Source organism: Lissotriton helveticus, chromosome 10, assembly GCF_964261635.1.
Source record: "Lissotriton helveticus chromosome 10, aLisHel1.1, whole genome shotgun sequence".
NCBI classification, from domain to species: Eukaryota; Metazoa; Chordata; class Amphibia; order Caudata; family Salamandridae; genus Lissotriton; species Lissotriton helveticus.
In genome coordinates, this window is record NC_136071.1 from 33573784 (window position 1) to 33592279 (window position 18496).

Below are 18496 nucleotides of genomic sequence, written 5' to 3' on the forward strand. Positions count from 1 at the left end.
GGTGAGGGGTTGAGGGTGATGGAGGGTGAGGGTGAGTGAGGGGGAGGGGTTGAGGGGTGAGTGGGGGTGAGGGGTTGAGGGTGAGGGGTTGAGGGTGAGTGAGGGTGAGGGAGGGTGAGATGAGGGTGAGGGGTTGAGGGTGAGTGAGGGTGAGTGAGAGTGAGGGGGTGAGGGTGTTGGAGGGGTGAGTGGGGTGGGTGAGGGGTTGAGGGTGAGTGAGGGTGAGGGGTTGAGGGTGGGTGAGGGTGAGTGAGGGTGAGGGGTTGAGGGTGGGTGAGGGTGAGGTGAGTGAGGGAGAGGGGTTGAGGGTGAGTGAGGGTGAGTGAGGGTGTGTGAGAGGTGAGGGTGAGTGAGGGGTTGAGGGTGAGTGAGGGTGAGGGTGAGGGGTTGAGGGGTGAGTGAGGGTGAGTGGAGTGAGGGGTGAGTGAGGGGTTGAGGGTGAGGGGTTGAGGGTGTGTGTGAGGGGGGGGGTTGAGGGTGAGTGAGGGTGAGGGGTTGAGGGGTGAGTGAGGGTGAGTGAGGGTGAGGGTGAGTGGGGGTTGATGGTGAGGGGTTGAGGGTGAGTGAGGGTGAGGGTGAGGGGTTGAGGGTGAGTGAGGGTGAGGGGTTGAGGGTGAGGGTGGGAGGGTGGGTGAGGGTGAGTGAGGGTGAGGGGTTGAGGGTGAGTGAGGGTGAGGGGTTGAGGGTGGGTGAGGTTGAGTGAGGGTGAGTGAGGGTGAGGGTGAGTGAGGGTGAGGGTGAGTGAGGGTGAGGGTGAGGGTGAGTGAGGGTGAGTGAGGGTGAGGGTTGAGGGTGAGTGAGGGTGAGGGGTTGAGGGTGGGTGAGGGTGAGTGAGGGTGAGGGTTGAGGGTGAGGAGGTGAGGGTGAGGAGGGTGAGTGAGGTGAGGGGTTGAGTGTGGTGAGGTGAGTGAGGGTGAGTGAAAGTGAGGGTGAGTGAGGGGTTGAGGGTGAGTGAGGGTGAGGGGTTGAGGGTGAGTGAGGGGTGGTGAGGAGTGAGGGTGAGTGAGGGGTGAGGGAGGGTTGAGGGTGAGTGAGGGTGAGGGTGAGGGGTTGAGGGTGAGTGAGGGTGAGTGAGGGTGAGGGGTGGGGGTGAGGGTGAGGGTGGTGAGGGTGAGGGTGAGTGAGGGGTTGAGGGTGAGGGGTTGAGGGTGAGTGAGGGTTAGGGTGAGGGTTGAGGGTGAGTGAGGGTGAGGGGTTGAGGGTGAGTGAGGGTGAGGGTGGGTGAGGGTGGGTGAGGGTGAGGGGTGAGGGATTGAGGGTGAGTGAGGAGATGGGTTGTGGGTGAGGTGAGTGAGGGTGAGTGAGGGTGAGTGAGGGTGAGTGAGGGTGAGTGAGGGTGAGGGTGAGTGAGGGTGAGTGAGGGTGAGTGAGGGTGAGGGTGAGTGAGGGTGAGTGAGGGTGAGGGGTTGAGGGTGAGTGGAGGGTGAGTGAGGGTGAGGGTGGGTGAGGGTGAGTGAGGGTGAGGAGGGTGAGTGAGGGTGAGGGTGAGTGAGGGTGAGTGAGGGTGAGTGAGGGTGAGGGTGAGTGAGGGTGAGTGAGGGTGAGTGAGGGTGAGTGAGGGTGAGGGAGGGGTGAGTGAGGGTGAGGGGTTGAGGGTGGTGAGGGTGAGGGTGAGGGGTTGAGGGTGAGTGAGGGTGAGGGGTTGAGGGTGAGTGAGGGTGAGGGTGAGTGAGGGTGAGGGTTGAGGGTGAGTGAGGGGTTGAGGGTGAGTGAGGGTGAGGTGAGTGAGGGTGAGTGAGGGTGAGTGAGGGTGAGGGTGAGTGAGGGTGAGTGAGAGTGAGGGTGATGAGGGGTTGAGGGTGAGGGGGTGAGGGGTTGAGGGTGAGTGAGGGTGAGGGTTGAGGGTGAGTGAGGGTGAGGGTGGGTGGGGAGGTGAGGGTGAGGGTGTTGGGGTGAGTGAGGGTGAGTGAGGGTGAGGGGTTGAGGGGTGGGTGAGGGTGAGGGTGGTGAGGGTGAGGGGTGAGGGGGGTGAGGGGTTGAGGGTTTGAGGGTGAGTGAGGGTGAGGTTGAGTGAGGGTGAGGGTGAGGGGTTGAGGGTGAGGAGGGTGAGTGAGGTGAGTGAGGGTGAGGGTGAGTGAGGGTGAGTGAGAGGTGGGTGAGTGAGGGGTTGAGGGTGAGGGGTTGAGGGTGAGGGTGGATGTGGTGGTGGATGTGGTGGTGGTGGATGCGGTGGTGGTGGTGTGGAGGTGTTGGTGATGTGGTGGTGGATGTGTGGATGTGGGGTGATTGCGGCTTTCAAGCTTATTCCGCTCCCGTACTGCAGTTTCAAACATGATTGCCACTATTACTCTCAAAATTCACTTGGCAGCAAACTGGTGAACTAATTAAAAGAAAGGTCGTATTCAGCGTTATGGCCGGTACTTTATTCCAGCAAAGTGGCAAGCCAGTACACACCAATGAGCTAGTAAAGCTAAAAACACACCACATGGCACAATTGCTGGCTGAGCGGGCAGAAGTAAGCCAAACAGCTTTCCCGTAGCTAAGGAGAGCTGAGCTCTTTTTGTAGCAGCACGCATAAGAAAAGTCCCGTATTTTCACCAAAACACTCTCTGATAATGATCAGCCGAATTCAGAAGGCTTCCTGCCCTCATATATTCCCAAGAGAGCAGTAATCTTATAAGGAAATGCTGTCATCACACCTAAAGCTACGGATGAGGAGAGCTTGCTGGAAGACATTCAATTAATGAAAAAAAAAAAAAAAAAAAAGGAAAAGGAGACACGGCCGGCCGGCCGTGAAAAAGCCTTTGATGCCGCAGGGGGTAATTAGGGGAGGAGAATGGCTGGGCTGAGGCACAGCGCCAAGCCTTTGATGCAGCAGGGGGCGGAGCGGGAAGAGCTGCTGGCGGCACTAAGCTGACGATTTGATGCTGTGCACGCGCATTTTAAGTAATTGCGCTTGCGCATTGAGTTAAAAGTGCACATGCACTTCATCAAATCGCCAGTGAATCGCCAGTGTAGGTAAGCTTTGTTTAAGCCCCCATAGTCTCGCTCTGCTCAATGCGCATGCGCATTGACAGGCGAGACCTAAAAAACGACAAGCAGCAAAGTATCAATGCATGTTTATAAGTTAAATTAATGTGGAAATATACCATTTTATGAATTTGTATATTTGCAAAACGCAAAATAAATATGGATAAATACCAATAAGTTGAGTAAAAAATAATTATGGATAAATACAGACGGAAATGTAAAAAAAAAAAAACATAAAACCGGGAGCCCTAATTATGATGCACTCCTACAGTTTCTCAGAGTGGGATCAAAATTACTCTGCTTCAGTAGCCAGCTCTGCGACCGTACAGTACCAAAAACCTGGAAAATAGCATTTAAAAATGTCTGTAAACTGAAGCGTAATAAAGGATGCTCCAGCTGCCCTGGCTGCCTCCAGCCTCTCCCCACGTTTGCATATATTTCCTTGTGCAGGGCTGCTGGGTTTCCTTCGGCTCCCCCAGAGGCTGCATCCTGCCCTGCGCTTCCTCTGCCTGCCCCGGGAGGCAGCAGAGTGCCTCTCGGCTGCACGTGCTTTGGCAGACGCCATCCTTTGTGAACCACAGTTCCCAGGAACCCACGCGGCACAGGGCACGCTAAGTCTGTACTACCAGGCACCGGCTGTGGGGTTGTACAGCTCAGAGATAAACACCCGACGCCCCTTGAGTGCTGCGGGAACTTGAAGAGATCAGTAAAAGGAACAATATAACTGACCGCGTCCAAATATCTGCGTGCCTAGGGAACGTTGGGAAACCCTTTACCTCTCTTTTATCTCAGATGGTTTATTCCAGGCGGGGAGGCGGGTCCTCGCGTTTGCTGCTGTGAAGCATATGCTACAGCGTCGGGCTCTGCTTCGATGTGAGCATGCGCAGAGCCTTTCTGTCCTAGCGTCGCCTCTTGTTTAACCGTCTCGCGCCCTCTCTGAGAGAGTCCCGCGCGCGCCTCCACCAATAACGACTACGCCGCGCGCGCCCCGCTCCCCCGCCTGCCTGGCCAATCAGTAGGCACCTGGTCTCGCTCCGCACGCGCCGCTGTCTTAATCCTATCCTGCTTTTCCCGGTCTGACCAATCAGTGTGCCGGTTTTCGCCGGTGTCTCGTGCTGTCTTTTGTCCCACCCGGTTTGGCCAATCAGGGAGCACCTTTACTCCGGTCTCGCACCATTCGCTTCCCGGTGTAACCAATCAGCACGCCCCCGGCCCGGACCGGAAGAACAGAGAAGCCTGCACAGAGCGGGGATCCAACCGACGAGAGCGGCGTCAGCATCTTGAGGAGCAGCGGGGAGAGCCCGGGAGCGGGCCTCGGCACCGGCGGGGGTAAGCGTGGGCAAAGGGGAGGAGGAGGGTGGGCAGCACTGGGCCTAGTAGCACCCCCCCCCCCTGAGCAGGCCCCACAAACCCGGTGAAAGGGATCCCACCGCCAGGGGATCAGGACCGCCCTAAGAGAGCCATTGCCAAAAAACACAACCCTTATCTAGATCGCCTCCCCCACTTTCTATAAGAGACCCGTTACAGGAAGAAATCCTCACCCAGATGCCCTCTGATGACATTCATTTGCATAGGGACCTGCCCTCTCTGATGCATCAGACCCCTACAAGCCCAATTGCGTAATAACTACCAACTTAAAGATAACACTTGCACCAAGCGCCCCCTTACTTATGCAGAGCCCCTTTACTTATGCAGAGCCCCTTTACTTATGCAGAGCCCCCTTACTTATGCAGAGCCCCCTTACTTATGCAGAGCCCCCTTACTTATGCAGAGCCCCCTTACTTATGCAGAGCCCCCTTACTTATGCAGAGCCTCCTTACTTCTGCAGAGCCCCCTTACTTATGCATGCAGGACTTTCAGTGGAGCTTTCACCACTGGGAGTGTCACTTCCCTCCTGATTCATTCATAGACACCTCCTGAGAGACATGCAGCATATGACCTGCTTCTCGTGGATATAGAGTCTGTATTGATACATACTACACCAAACGTTTAGGGACCATTGTCTTTAGAAATAGTTACACACCCAAGTTCCCTGACCAGCTGCAAATTGGGTTCCCTTGTGCTTTTTCAATACATTATACTGGCCCTCGTGAAGGCAGCTTGCACACTAACTCCTGAAAGCTTCCCTTGCATAAACAAGTCCCCAGAAAGAGACCCCTTGGATAAAGAACCTCCAAACTGTTGTGTAAAGAATTTACATGGAGACGACCTTCCCAGTACTCAGAGACCACTAAAAGATCATTTTCTTAAATGCCTGCTATATTGAGGGCCCCCCTCGAAATGAAATCCCCGAACTAAAGAACTCCAGCCCACTGAAAGAAACATTTTTTCTTAACGAACCCCTCTCCATTTAATACAATTTTTATTTACAAACAACTCCCTTTGCTGAGACTGCTTTCACAAAGGCAGAGACTGCTAAAGTGTCCCTTTGCATTAGGCATTCCGCGTGAAGACCGCCCCTCTTTTCCTGGCTGACAGAGACCAGACGAGGTCACCTCTGTAAGAGACTGTCCCTTCCTGAAGAGATGCTTCCTACAATGGACCCCTTGCATTTAGAACGCATATCCTTGAGACTTTTTTCTCACTTCTTTTGTACGACTTGAAACCTCCCTACATAAAGAAGACCTCCCCACATAAAGAAGACCTCCCCACTTGGCAACCCTGGCAGTAACGAGCAACCCACACTGTCCACATTGGCTTGTTCCCACGTTGCACACCACTTAAGGTGTTGTCATCTACATGATGCTTGGTGCTTACGAGGCCCCTTGTTCTAAAGAACATTCAAACCTTGAGACTAATTCTTCTCTGAAAAGTCCCTTTGCATAAATAGGAGATCCCAACTGAAACAGCCCTTGAATCAGAGACCTACACCTCCCCTGCCCACAGATAATACTAGTAAGTGATTCCCTGCATACAGTACCTTCCACCACGGTAAGAAACCCTTTACTCGAAGAATTTCCCAGTTTTAGGTCACCAGACTGGTTCACCTCTGAAAGAGATCAGTACTATGTAGAGCTATCCCACTGATGGTGGGGAAGTGTCCATCGTGCTTAAAGGACCCCAACTGAAAGAGTCCCTTACAGAAAAAAACTCCCGCATGGGAATCTCCTTACCTTGGAGAAACAGAAAGGCTATCCATTGCATACATAACTTCCCTTCCCCCTCACACACAAAGTTTACCGATTGAAAGGGCATTCTTTCATAGAGGCCTCTCTTCCTTCTTGAAACTACACCATCTACGAGACACTCCTAAATAATGCTGCTTTTACCCATGGAAGAAACTCGTGCCATTAAGTACATGCCCGGTGAAGAAGAGCCCGGTCCCACTGAGCTCGACCGTATCCCGGAAATCACCATCGCCATTGACCGATCTCCTCACTCTCTGAAGAAACTGAAACTCATCACCATTGAACGACCCACCCTGAAAAAACAATCCTAAAGTGACCATAAAAAGTAAATTTTCATACTCCTTTTTCCACTCACTTTAACCCTGCCTGATTGTCGCCCCTTAGTATTTGTCTTATTCTGCTGCATGAACTCCATAGAGGACCATCTCAATAACTTGGACAAGTTGAGAGGCCCTTTATATAGCTCCGTGAAAAATACCTCTCAGTGGGGGAAATGTCCCTTTATTAAGGCCATCTTCACGGGACCACGCAAACAGACTAAAGAAACCCCTTAGGGCATAGGGACTCATAAACATTTTCTTGGTGGCCAGCATTTAGGCCCTGAGGTGTGCCCGAAGGCCGCATCGATGCTGTGGCATTCCCAAGTAGACGGGGTATGGTTGGAGATTATTGGGACAGAAAAAAACACCTTTTCAAAATATAACTATGAAATGTTTCATTTAAAAAAAAAAAAAGTTTTGAATGTTTTGCAGCAGCAAATCTTATGCTGTGTGTAGCCTTTAATTTTTTTTAAATTGTGTAGTTTCTAGGTTATAGTGTGTGTAATACATATAAACAAATTTCATGTATATTGACAGGGCTGTTACAGGAAGGGACATCGTAGCATTATATATATATATATATATATATATATATATATATATATATATATATATATATATATATATATATATATATGTGTGTGTGTGTGTGTATATGTATACTTTTCATCAGTGGAAGAACTAGGATGTAACTCAGTGACCCACTCTCTAATTATATACTCATGTGAATTCTATAGAGATCTCATTAACTAACTGCGCTTTACTACCAAAATCATAGATTGGTTTCATTTGCATTTATTTGTCATTTAAAGTGTTTGCATTACATTTTATATTCCGGTACCTGCAGATTATAAAGACATCAGATGGTTACAGAAATGTGTTTTCTTTTTAACTACCTGCCCCTTTATACTCGGTAAAATATTTCCCACAATTGTTTTTACCACTTGTACCAGTGAGCAAGGCTGCCTTCTTAAAAGTAGAAGGTGAAATAAATAGCTTAGAAACAAAACAACCACGAAAGCAAAAGAAAAACATTTGTAGCATCGTTTTTTTGTCTGTCTGATTCTAGGCTTTGTTTCTATAGTTAATTCTGCTTGTTCTATGAGCAGACAGCGCTGTTCGAAGAAAACAAGCGGAACTTACTTTAGAAACCAAGCCCAGAATCACATAACGATGTTTCTCGGTTAACAGAAGTTGCCAATTACGGAAATGGAGCAGCTTTCTCTCCTTACTACCAGGGGTCCCGGAAGATGACCAGCAGGCCGCACTTTGAGACCAGTGCTCTCGGAAGCCCGCGTCTGCAGTCCTGTGGGGTGTTATGCATATTTATAGAAATACTTAAAATTGCACCATTTTGGGCGATTACTTGGCGGGGAGCCCACTCACTGACATGGTCCTTTCCACGTGAGTACAAGTCTTAAGAACAATACATAATCCCACAGCGGATCTTTGCATGTAAACGCATTAAAGATAGTCTCTTGACTAAAGATCGCTGTCATTTTGGCAGCGTATGGTCTGGACCACTGAAATATGTGTCACTCTGGTAATATCTGCGTAATTACGGGTTGAGTGCACTTGCCCCAAAACCAACAATCTGCCGCAGACTTCGCACAATTGAATTGGCTTCTGGCTCAAAATAGATCGAAAGTTACGTAAATAAGGTTCACACGCGGGACTTTGCTCAATGAGACCCTTTGCAAAGGGTGAGTTGTCTTTCCTTTGCTGATTGCTGTATTCAGATGTTCAATTCGTAATATTAAATTGAAACTTTAAGACAATATCATGTATAGAAATGACTGCAGATATAACAGCTTTATGCTGCATTATTTGCCTTTTCTGACAGTGTGATTTGTCCAACCCCGTTGTATAATTGGGCTCTCCAGTGGCTCTGCCATAGGCCACCTTTGTCATTCAGTAGTGGAGCGCGCTCCTTTGCCTTGTCTGAAGGGAAAGGTCATAGAGATTAAATCCCAACAGTGCAAGCTAGGTACAGCTCTTCTGGGCTTCGCGTACTAACTGCAATGAAACCTTCCCTTGGGATCTAATAAAAGGGCGCTATGTAGGAAGATGCCGTGGGTGCTCCTATGCCCAACAACTTCGAGAACATAGCGGCTTTATAAATTGGGGTGCTTTTCAGCTGCATTTTATGTGGTAAAGCAACACAGTAATTATCACCAAGATAGTAGTGAATCCTGAAAGATTGGCAACATAGTGCAAAAGTCAGAGCAGCCGATTCTTCCTCTATCTGTCTGTTGCTGTTTTATGATCAGACTCGTTTGAATTTTATACTTCCCGCATGTATTATGGCTTTGTATGCCGATTTAGGCTTTGAAGGGTCAATGATGGTAAATCTTAGGTTTACTTGTACGTCTAGGCCAGTTGATGTGTACTTCCTTCTATGCTGATAGGATTACCTTGCACGAGCACCGCATTCAACAGAAACCCAAAAGTACGTCGAGTTTCTGAACGACTTTGCTGGGTATCCGGCACTGTGCCCTAGGGGTTGTGCACTAGAACCATGTAAACAGTACCCACATCGTTGTAGCATTAGATCTATTTCGTCTATATATTTTTGTTTTTCAAGATTTTTTTGGCCATTGTATGGTACCAGCGTTTGTCCTTGTTCACAAAAAGGTCCAGGGGTTCCCAGATTCTGTAACAGGCGTTGGGGTTCATCGCCAGCTCTTCTTCATTGGCGTCCTGCGCTGGAGATTGGGCTTTGAAGCGTGGCTCTATAACTGTTGCGCTGTGGCAATGCCGGACATGCTTTTTTCATGCGATGTGTGTATATTCCTCATGCATGGAATCTTGGATTTGCTGCAATTGATGCAATTGTGCACCAGTACTGTGGAAGATTGTGGCATCTCCTTTACAGCCGCATTTCTTTAAAGCTTTGTCAGCACAGCCTTCCTCTTCAGTGCATGCCTTCCTCGTCTCAGGTGTCCATTTGTAACATTAGGCTTTTGTATATTGTCTATAGACAAGGATACTGAAACATCGCTACCAGGTAGAGAACAGTTTATGAAACCATTTTTTCTAATCGAATGGACACTGAATCAGTGGAGGCCATGGCGGTGATGAAGCCAACAATAAAGAATAATGTTGGAATTTAGCAAATAGTACAGTTTGACTCCAATCCAGTTGTGATGGTTAGTAGTGATTGTGGGGTTAAAGGTGGTCTTTTAAGTTGAGCCTTCAAGACGGCACACAAGCTGTGGGCTTACGAGGAACATACAGCAGCCTGGAACCCACACATTACTTATCATTGGTTGCCTTTTCTGTGACCATCACTTGCCTGCTTCTTATTCATGTCCTAGCTTGTCAGTCTTATGTTTTTACCCCCATGGAGCATAGCGTCTTTGCCATCTCTTTTGATTAGCTGGCTTCTGTGCTTCCACTACAAGCAAAATAAGCACAACTTTTTGCTTTTGGGTTGAGCACTCCATGGAAGTGTATGTCTTTTACAGCTGCCTGAGTTGTGCATATCTTTTCCACTGCAGTCTGTTGTCCATGTGCTTCTTTATGCCGCTCTATATGGTGCTTGTCCTCATGACTCGCACTGTCCACGATTGCTTCTCCTTGCCAACAGTTGTGCCCTACTCTTAAACCTGTTGCTTCTTCAACCCATCCCCTCGTATCACGTTACTTCTCTCCATCTGTCCACTCCTTCCACTCTCGCCCGTTGCTTCTTCACACCAGCCCCCCGTCCCTTGTTGTTTGCCCCCTCGCTCCCTGTGTGGCTTCTATTCAACCCACCTGTTTGTTTTGCTTTTGTTAACATTGGTAAAAGAAAAACATAGATAAGGCTCGTCATTGGGATTGCTGCAGAAAAAGGCAAAAAAAACATGACTAATTCAATGGGTGTCAAGGGCGAGAGTGGTTGGTTTTGCTAATGATTGTTTAAGTCTAATTTGACAGCACAGCTAGCTGCTGACCTCAGTGGTCATTTAGCTCTACCAAGATGAGTAATTCTATCACGTTTTGGTATTGGATGTTTGATGGATCTTTCAGTTTCATATGATCTGCTTCCATTGAAAGACATGAGTAACTATGTTATTGCAAAAGTATACTGGTTTGTCTTACATGTTTTATTCTAGATGTGTATTGCATATAGAAAGCAATCTGTTTTTTTTTTCACAGCTGGAGGTTTTTATTATGTTTTATTCAGGAAGGTCTACAATTGTGTCATCTAGGATGCTGCCTTGGCCAACGTCGTTTTATTTAGAGGGCACTTGTTCTAGACTTAAACTTGGCATGTGAATTTAGTTCTCTTACATATCCAGGGGGATTGGTTTGCCTCTTACCCAGGGAACGGTGTGCGTCACAGACTTGCACATATGTTTACCTCTACACATGCTCACAAGGCCACACGATCCAGCTGCCTACTGCATAATTAGGCATTGGCAACGCCGTTTGGCTTTGTGTTAACGCACTAAAACAGAGGCATGCACAAATGCATCTTGCAGACAATAACATGATAAAACATTACCTGTTGGCTTTGTCCATGGCATTCTATTTACAGATGGGGTGTTTTAGGGCAGTCTTAAAGGAGGGAGTGCCTAATTGCCTGTGCAGAGGGATTGAAAACTGGACCCACCAGTAGCTCCTGGTGAGAGAGTTGAGATATGCCACACACACACACACACAAAACCGGCGTCTGAGTGCAACAGAATATTTGCTTTTTAGGGCTCTGGCCCTAGCATGGTCCAGCAAACTAGTCAGTAATTAATATAGTGTTGTGTGTTTTTGCTAGCCGTCCAGCCCGGTGTCAACATTGAGAGGAGTGCTTGTCTTCGAAGTTGTTCTAAAGTTGTATTCTGGGAGGATAAAACCCTCGAGAAGGGAGTTGTTATATGGGAAAGTTAGTCAAGAGAGAGAACTTGCGGTGAGCTAGATGTTTTACTTTTAAAGAGGGTGGCTGCGAGTATGGGTATATGCTCCAAAATATAGTTAGTATAAGAGTGCATAATGTTTGAAGGATTGTAAAAGGAGGGTGTAGGGGGATCAGTGTAGTGAGGATTCTTTCAGCCTGAGATCCCCGATGGATTGATAATTGTTGGAGGGGCAAACACCTGGAACATCACATGCCTGAACAACTGGCATAGTGCAGGTAACATTAAATTGAAAGCCACCAGAGTTGGTGTCAATATCGTATTACTGCAAAACACTCCTTCAAGCAGCTCTGGAACAGAACTGGATACGAGCAGGGTTCTCAGGTGATTTTCACAAACTTTTGCAAGTACTGCAACGCAGCACTCTCATTTTATAGTGTGCCATCCACCCCATGAGCTGCCAGCCACCACCTCGGCTCCTACTGCTTCTGCCACCACGCTCGGATATACAGCTTTTGATGCAACTCGTCGCCTCATCCACACAAAGTGTATCATCAAAAGTCTGATCCCAATACAAAAGAAAAAGAGTTGCAAGTGCAATGACATCTCTCTTAATTATACATAAATCCCATTCGATTGCACGTTTTTTTTTTAGTATTTGGCAGGAAAGCAGTGTTTTTGGGTCCAGTGTAGCTCGAGGGGCCCGAGCTAGAGTGACAATACCAACAGTAAAAGGACGTTATGGTGGTTTAATTTTTAATCATCAAAGAATAAGCCAAAAAAGACCAACGTAACAACATATGTCAAAGATTAATCATTGATCCGCAAACATTGATTGAGGATCTTAAATCCTATGGTGTGGACAATTGATTTATATGACTGTAGTATTATCAGTAGTATCAGTAGTAGTACAGTACATGCAGCAAAAAATAAATTGAATCACGCTAGGAAAAGAGAATGTTTGTGTGATGCAGTGTAATCAAAATGAAGCTTTGATGAATAGGTGGACTGTCCGGTCTAAAAAAGACACACATTACTGGCTCCACGGGTGAGAATGTTCGCTTTTGGGAAAATAAAAATTGAAACCTGGGTTAATCAAAAAAACATATATATATATTATGCTTCACAGCATGGGGCGCTTCATAGTGGCACCAAACGCCATATTTGCAGCCGAGCCCCTGGGCAACGAGTGGACGGAAACAGACCTGGACACAGTTGAGGGAGCAAAAGGAGAGAAATCCTCACTCATCCCACCGCCGCCCAGAGCACCACTTTTGTCTTGACGCAGAAACAGCATGGCGTCTCTCCCAGGGCAGCCAGCCACCCGCCTTCGATTGTGAAGTCACAGGGTATGCCTACAACATTAAAACAGGGTTCCATAATGAGAGTTTTTTCCAAGGGACTGGTACTTTTGCTCGAGGCTTATTTTCCGGTACTTGCCAGGAATAGGCAAAGGGGCTCATACTACCACCTTAAATTTTTTTATTTTTATACATGGATGCCTCATTCGTTACAGTGGTATCTGCAATAGGGTAGACTTATTAAACTTGGCAGCTATATTTAAATGCTGAGGAGCCTTTACAGAGCTAATGCAGTCAGTGACATCAGCCTGGAAGCAAGTCAGTGCTGGGCACGATGGGGCATGTAATCCCTCCAGCACTAGTGCTTCAAAAGAAGCGCATTGAAAACACTCCAGGAACTACATGTCCTGGCAGTCAGTGTGTACAGCACTTAACAGGGCAGCAGGGGCAGATCAGGTGCTTTAAAGCGGCAGGATGGAAACAGGTGCCTTTGGAAAACAGCCTCTAACATTTGACTTCGGTCTTTGAATGCACAGCATATGTAATTAGACAAGACCATGATTTACAGCTCTGTTTGCAGAAACAGAACTCTGAAAACATTCAGCGCTCTGGTCAAATGCTCTTAGAGAAAGGAAAAAGTAGTCCCGAAACAGAAACTACGATAGGACAAGTGGAAGGGTACAAGTACTGTGGTGCTGCTTTCTATAAGTGAACACCTGACCAAAAGGATGAGCAAATAGGAAAGATTAACCACTTGGAAGCAAGGATTTTTAAAGGACACTGAAATAAACAAATGGAAAGCAATGGGCGGGCTTTAAGCCCACAAAAAATAGTATATAGTGCTCTCGCCATTTGGGTGCCGTTTACTGTTCTTGGGGTATCTTTGGCCAGAGTCGAGGTGCTTTGCGATGACTTGTTTGGTTGGGCAAACAAATGTCTGTCCTTTGTACTTGCTTAGTAATGGTTTGCGTTGTATTTTGACTCGGTTAGGTGTTGTTGTGTTGTTTAGGATGCTCCTGGTTCTAGACTTGACATTCACCTGTGATAGAGTTGCCTCTCCTCCAGATATTCTGACTGTTTTGTCAAATACTTTCTCACAGTGATCAAAGTCCTCCAGATTCATATCCATCTTTCCGGAAAATCGGGATATCTTCTAATATGCATCTTGGTATGTGAGAATACTTTTTGTAACTTTGATAGAAAGTAGGCTGACTTCATACTATGACAAACTTTAAACCACGGCCACCTTGGAACCTCCACCTGGTGTATGGTCATGCGCTACCTCATGCAGGTGGGCAACAAGGTGTTGTTGTGTCGACATTGCAGTGCTAAAAATGGAAGAAATGAAGCTGTGAACCCATAGATGGCAGGTGGCAGCAGAAAGGGGACAAGTTATTTGGCAGATTAATAACATGCATTTGTAAAGCACACGCTCAACCAGAAGGGTATCTTGGCACTGAATTACAGATGTTTATTGTTAGCCAAATCCATGGTACTCTTGTTATCGACCTCCAAAGGAAGAAAGGCTGAGTGGACTCGCTGGGATTTGAACCTGTGACCACGAGGTCAAACACAGGCCCATACAGTGAACGTGCATTAGTCCACTAAGCCACCAGACCCGGCCTCGGAGTGACTTATTTTTTTTTTAACTTATCACAAACCAACTACATTTTCAAATATCTTATGTGGTTAAGACCCCTGCTGCAGAGAGCAGTGTGTACCAGCAAGTTCCAGGGTGTGATAGCAATAAGTTAGATTTGGTGGTTATGGCACATTATGGAGACCTCTGTTCTGTATTGTCACCGGTTTTACTTCTCTCATAAAATAGCGTAGAGGGCTAATGTGCCTGCTACAGAGCACAGCATGTAACATACAGCTTTTAGATTTGTATGTTGCGTAGGTAGCTCAGTTGGTTACTGCTTTTGCTTCACAAATAGTGTTACCTGCATGTCACAAGTTACAATTGATTGTAATGTAGCTTAGTGATTTATGAACTTTCACTAAGGACTGGTATTCAAACCGCACAGCATAAGTTTACAACCTTGATATTTTGTTAGCAGCAACGATTCTTGGACAAATACTGCTCTAACTGATGCTGCAGCAGTGGATGTACACTTCTGAGTGCTTCTCTGCCATTTAGTTAGCTGAAACCTTAAAGTTTGTGACTACCGTAAAGGTGAAGTCTCCTTTTTGCAGTTAAAGACCTGGTGAATTATACATTGTGCCCCCGATTTATGCGTCCTCGGGGCACAGTGGTGTGACGGAAGAGGCTACAGACACTTGTTCGTCCCCTTCTGTAACACAGATAGCATTGGCGCACATGTTGCATTGGCGCTATCCAGAGAGAGCCTTGGAGGTATGGCCTTATGCAAATGAGGGAATCACTTTGCTTCTGCGCACGCACTGTTTGACCACTGTGGGTGCAGATGCATACATGGGTAGGAATGGGGTCCCATGGACTCCTCGGACACCCCGCTGCAGGGGGTGTAGTCATTCACTGCACCCGCCTGCAAGAAAGAGGGTCTCTAATCACCCTTAACCTCATCGCTGCTTGAGAGTTTCTCCTGCTGTGCTGGACAGCAATGAAAACGGGTGTGGTCATGACGAGCTCGTCATGAGCACCTGAGAGGTATATGCCTGAGCCTGGAAGGGGTTAAAAGTGCAAGCGTGTTGTTGCTTGCGCAGTGAAACACAGACCGGCTTTTTAACAGCTGTTCCGTATTTCACTTGAATGAGTTGCCCCCAGGGCAGTGCAAGTTCACAGCTTGTTTGCACCTGCGCATCTTTTTAAGGATGAGCTGTGGTGCAAACAAGTAAAATGCGCCGAAATGGCCCCGTGGCACTTGGATTGTCACAGGATGCAGGTGTTTCTCTGTGGTTGCTGTCGTGTCCTCTGAGTACAGTATGCATGTCACTGAGTGAAATCGATACCCACCCGCCCCTTCACCAGCACACGTCCTCAAGACAAATGGGGAGCAGAAACAAGAGGCCACTGACTGATTGCTGCCTGCTGGTAATCTCTCAGTTCTGCCTGCTTCCTACAAATTGCATCTGAGCTAGCTGGCCGGCTGCCACGGCGCCAGCCGTGCTGTCTCTGTGCAGAGGAGGGTACAGGAGGGTTGTCTGCTGATTGTGGGGCCACCGGGCCAGTTGTGGGGTTTCTGGAGGTTCGAGGGCAGTTATTCAGCATCTTCAAAGCGGGTTAACAGTTGTGTAGCCTTCCCCGGTGGCGATCGGGTCCCTGCCATGGGGCAGCCGTCCTGTATGCAAAGAGAGACACCCCGATTCAGATGCCTTCCAAACGTGCCCCGACTCCATGACTAGGTTTAGAGAGGAAATTGCAAAGTGGGCCTTAATATACAGGAAATGCCTTACCACGAGTGTGACGTTGTAATACTCTTGCATTTCATTTTATTGCAGTACCGGAGCTTAGAAGTCTTTACCAGAGTGAAAGGAGGGGAGTGTTGGCAAAAGCAGTGAATTTCCCCTTGTCGATCTATTTATTTTGTCGATGCTTATTGCTGATTCTGCTCTGCAGCATCTGCAAAATGCTTCTTTTTGTAGGTCTCGGCTACCGAACAGCTTTTAGCCTTTACCTTTTGCCTTCATGCAGTTTAGGCGAAAGCCTATTGTATACCATATAAACAGTGTTGATGGGGTTTACATTCTCCACATTGCTTACAATTGGTTGATTATATTGTCCCACTTGCTGCTTATTTGATGGCTTGTCTTCTTTTCTTATTTGTCCTTCTCTGGTGCAGTGTTCTATTGCTCGCATTTACATTTTTTTCTTTTTCTGTAAGGTCTCCTCTAAAGTGCATATGTTTGCTTACTCTTGTGTGCTGGGTCATTCTTGGAAAACCCATTTTCTTACATAAATGTACACCCCCCGCAATTTTTGGTTAAGGTTTCTACTATGTATGGTGTGCCTGTACCATTTTAAAACGTGATTTTGTTTCAAATCAATTAATCTTTTTTGGACAGTGTTTTCACCTCCACTGAATGTTCATACTTTACTGTCATGATTTAATATGGTTTGAAGCTCTGCAAAAATCAATAAGATTGTACTATATCCATTGCTTAGTAATTTTTGTATCTTTAATGTCATTTATTTTATTGTTACCTTAAAAGCCTTGACATAGTCCATTGTGCATGAAACACGTGTTGGCTTCTCTGTAAAAACACGAGCGACCCCTCTACACCAAGAGTCAGGGTACCATAAACGGTTTAAAAATGATTCCTGCTCTTGGAGAACTAGTATCCAGTTTTTCAACTCACTTGCACGGAAGCACTCAAAACATACCATACACACATATTTTGAGTGCTTCTGTGCAAGTGAGTTGAAAAACTGGATGCTAGTTCTCCAAGAGTAGTAGTAATTATTAAACCGGCTTCTCTGTCTACACTGGGCTGTGCTACTTACTCTCGTTATAGCTGATATCTAATGATTTATCAAGGGGGGGGAAACCTCAGCTTATTCATCATAACTTGATATAGACTTACCTGGATCCCCACTTTTCGACTTTGTTCGCCTTGTGTGTGCTCCATGTGTTCATATATATTTGACTTGGGTTCCAGTTCACCACATCCATATAGAACACTCGAGGTAGTAGGGCGTTTTGTTTTGCAAGAACCACAATGTGTCTTAAATAGAAAAACAACTGTGACTACTATTTGCTTCTCAGACTGCCTCGCAGAGATTATTGCGGGGGGAGGGGTGCAACTTGACGATCTAACTCCTACCATTGTAATGGTATTTTTTTTATCTTAACTGAATAGATTTCATGAAAATAGAATTCTCTCAAGATGGCAAACTTGCTTTACCTTGTGTACTATGGTATCATTAATGGGAACTAAAAGTGAGTGTATCAAAACCTATTGCGTATGGGCTTGAAAAAAGTGCAGGAGGAGTAGCATGGTTGGGTGTTTTCAGTTTGAAATCATTGCTTTTTATGCGGTGTGAACTCTTCAGTAGACAGGCCTTCGGTCTGCTCTCATTTACAGCAATGGGAACCTTTCTGTTTGGTGTAACAGGTGCCCCTTGGAGCACTTGTTTGAGCCCTCTGGGTGCTAAGTTGCACAATGCGTTATCTTGGAATGTAGTGTATGAGCCACCTTTATTACGTCAACTTTGATGTACACTTCACCGTCATCTTAAGATGGATACTTTCTGTCTGAGAGCTACACAGAGGTTCATGCAGCTGTAGGAGTATTTTATGTATGTAAAATAGGGACTAACAAGTAAAACGTGGCAATTGCGGTTTTCCAAGTTGTCAACTATTAATCTCATTCTTGGAAGGGAAGTCTGAAACTACCCAGCAGCCTGGTGCACAACCGTTTTTTGCATAACCTGTGAGAGCACTTAGAGTAAGCTAAAGTACCTGGTTCTTGAAAGTGTTTTTATTAAGATTACTTGTATTGATTCATGCTTTGGGACCCTGTGTGTTCCAGCTTGAGCTGGCCACTGTCACCAACTTGTATTTGAAGTGTTAGACTTACAGCATGGAGAGTTAACTCTTTATATCACATTGAAGTTTTTACACCAACTTGATATCCAAAAGTGGGTATAATCAGGCGTTGCTATATTAGAATGAGTGTCTCATCTGAGACCAGCGTCAGTTTCCTTTATTGGGAGTCACTTTCCCCCAGAAGCAATATCAGTCTGGTCAAACTCGCAACTTTGCGATCTGCCTATTGTAGCCCTGCCCTGTTCTACTGCAATAGAGCTATTCCTGTGCATCTAATATTCTGGCAGTAGTTTCTTCCAGGTTAGTAGAGGGAACTGGCCAATCCTGCACCATCTTTAAGTTTGTCTGGTGCAGCAGGCCCTACTTGGGATGTCCTCTGTAGGTTTGCTTCAAGGGGGGTGGAGGGGCAGGTCTTTTTTACAAGAACTTGTTTTTCCATCTATGTTGTGCGCTTTCGGTAATTGAAGTTCTCAACTC

General features: G+C 46.7%; 1 protein-coding gene across 2 annotated transcripts in view; it reads left to right on the top strand.

Moving 5' to 3' along the window:
* The first annotated feature begins 3574 nt into the window (after positions 1-3574).
* The window catches only part of UBA1 (ubiquitin like modifier activating enzyme 1), a 194197-nt gene continuing 179275 nt past the window's right edge, over positions 3575-18496 (top strand). Inside the window, exon 1 of one of the 2 annotated variants that reach the window (XM_078664659.1) lies at positions 3575-4299. The gene's annotated coding sequence lies outside the window, so the exon portion shown is untranslated. Of the gene's footprint in view, positions 4300-7580; positions 7823-18496 lie in introns of those variants that run through there. The other variant, XM_078664660.1, reaches the window with a different exon arrangement.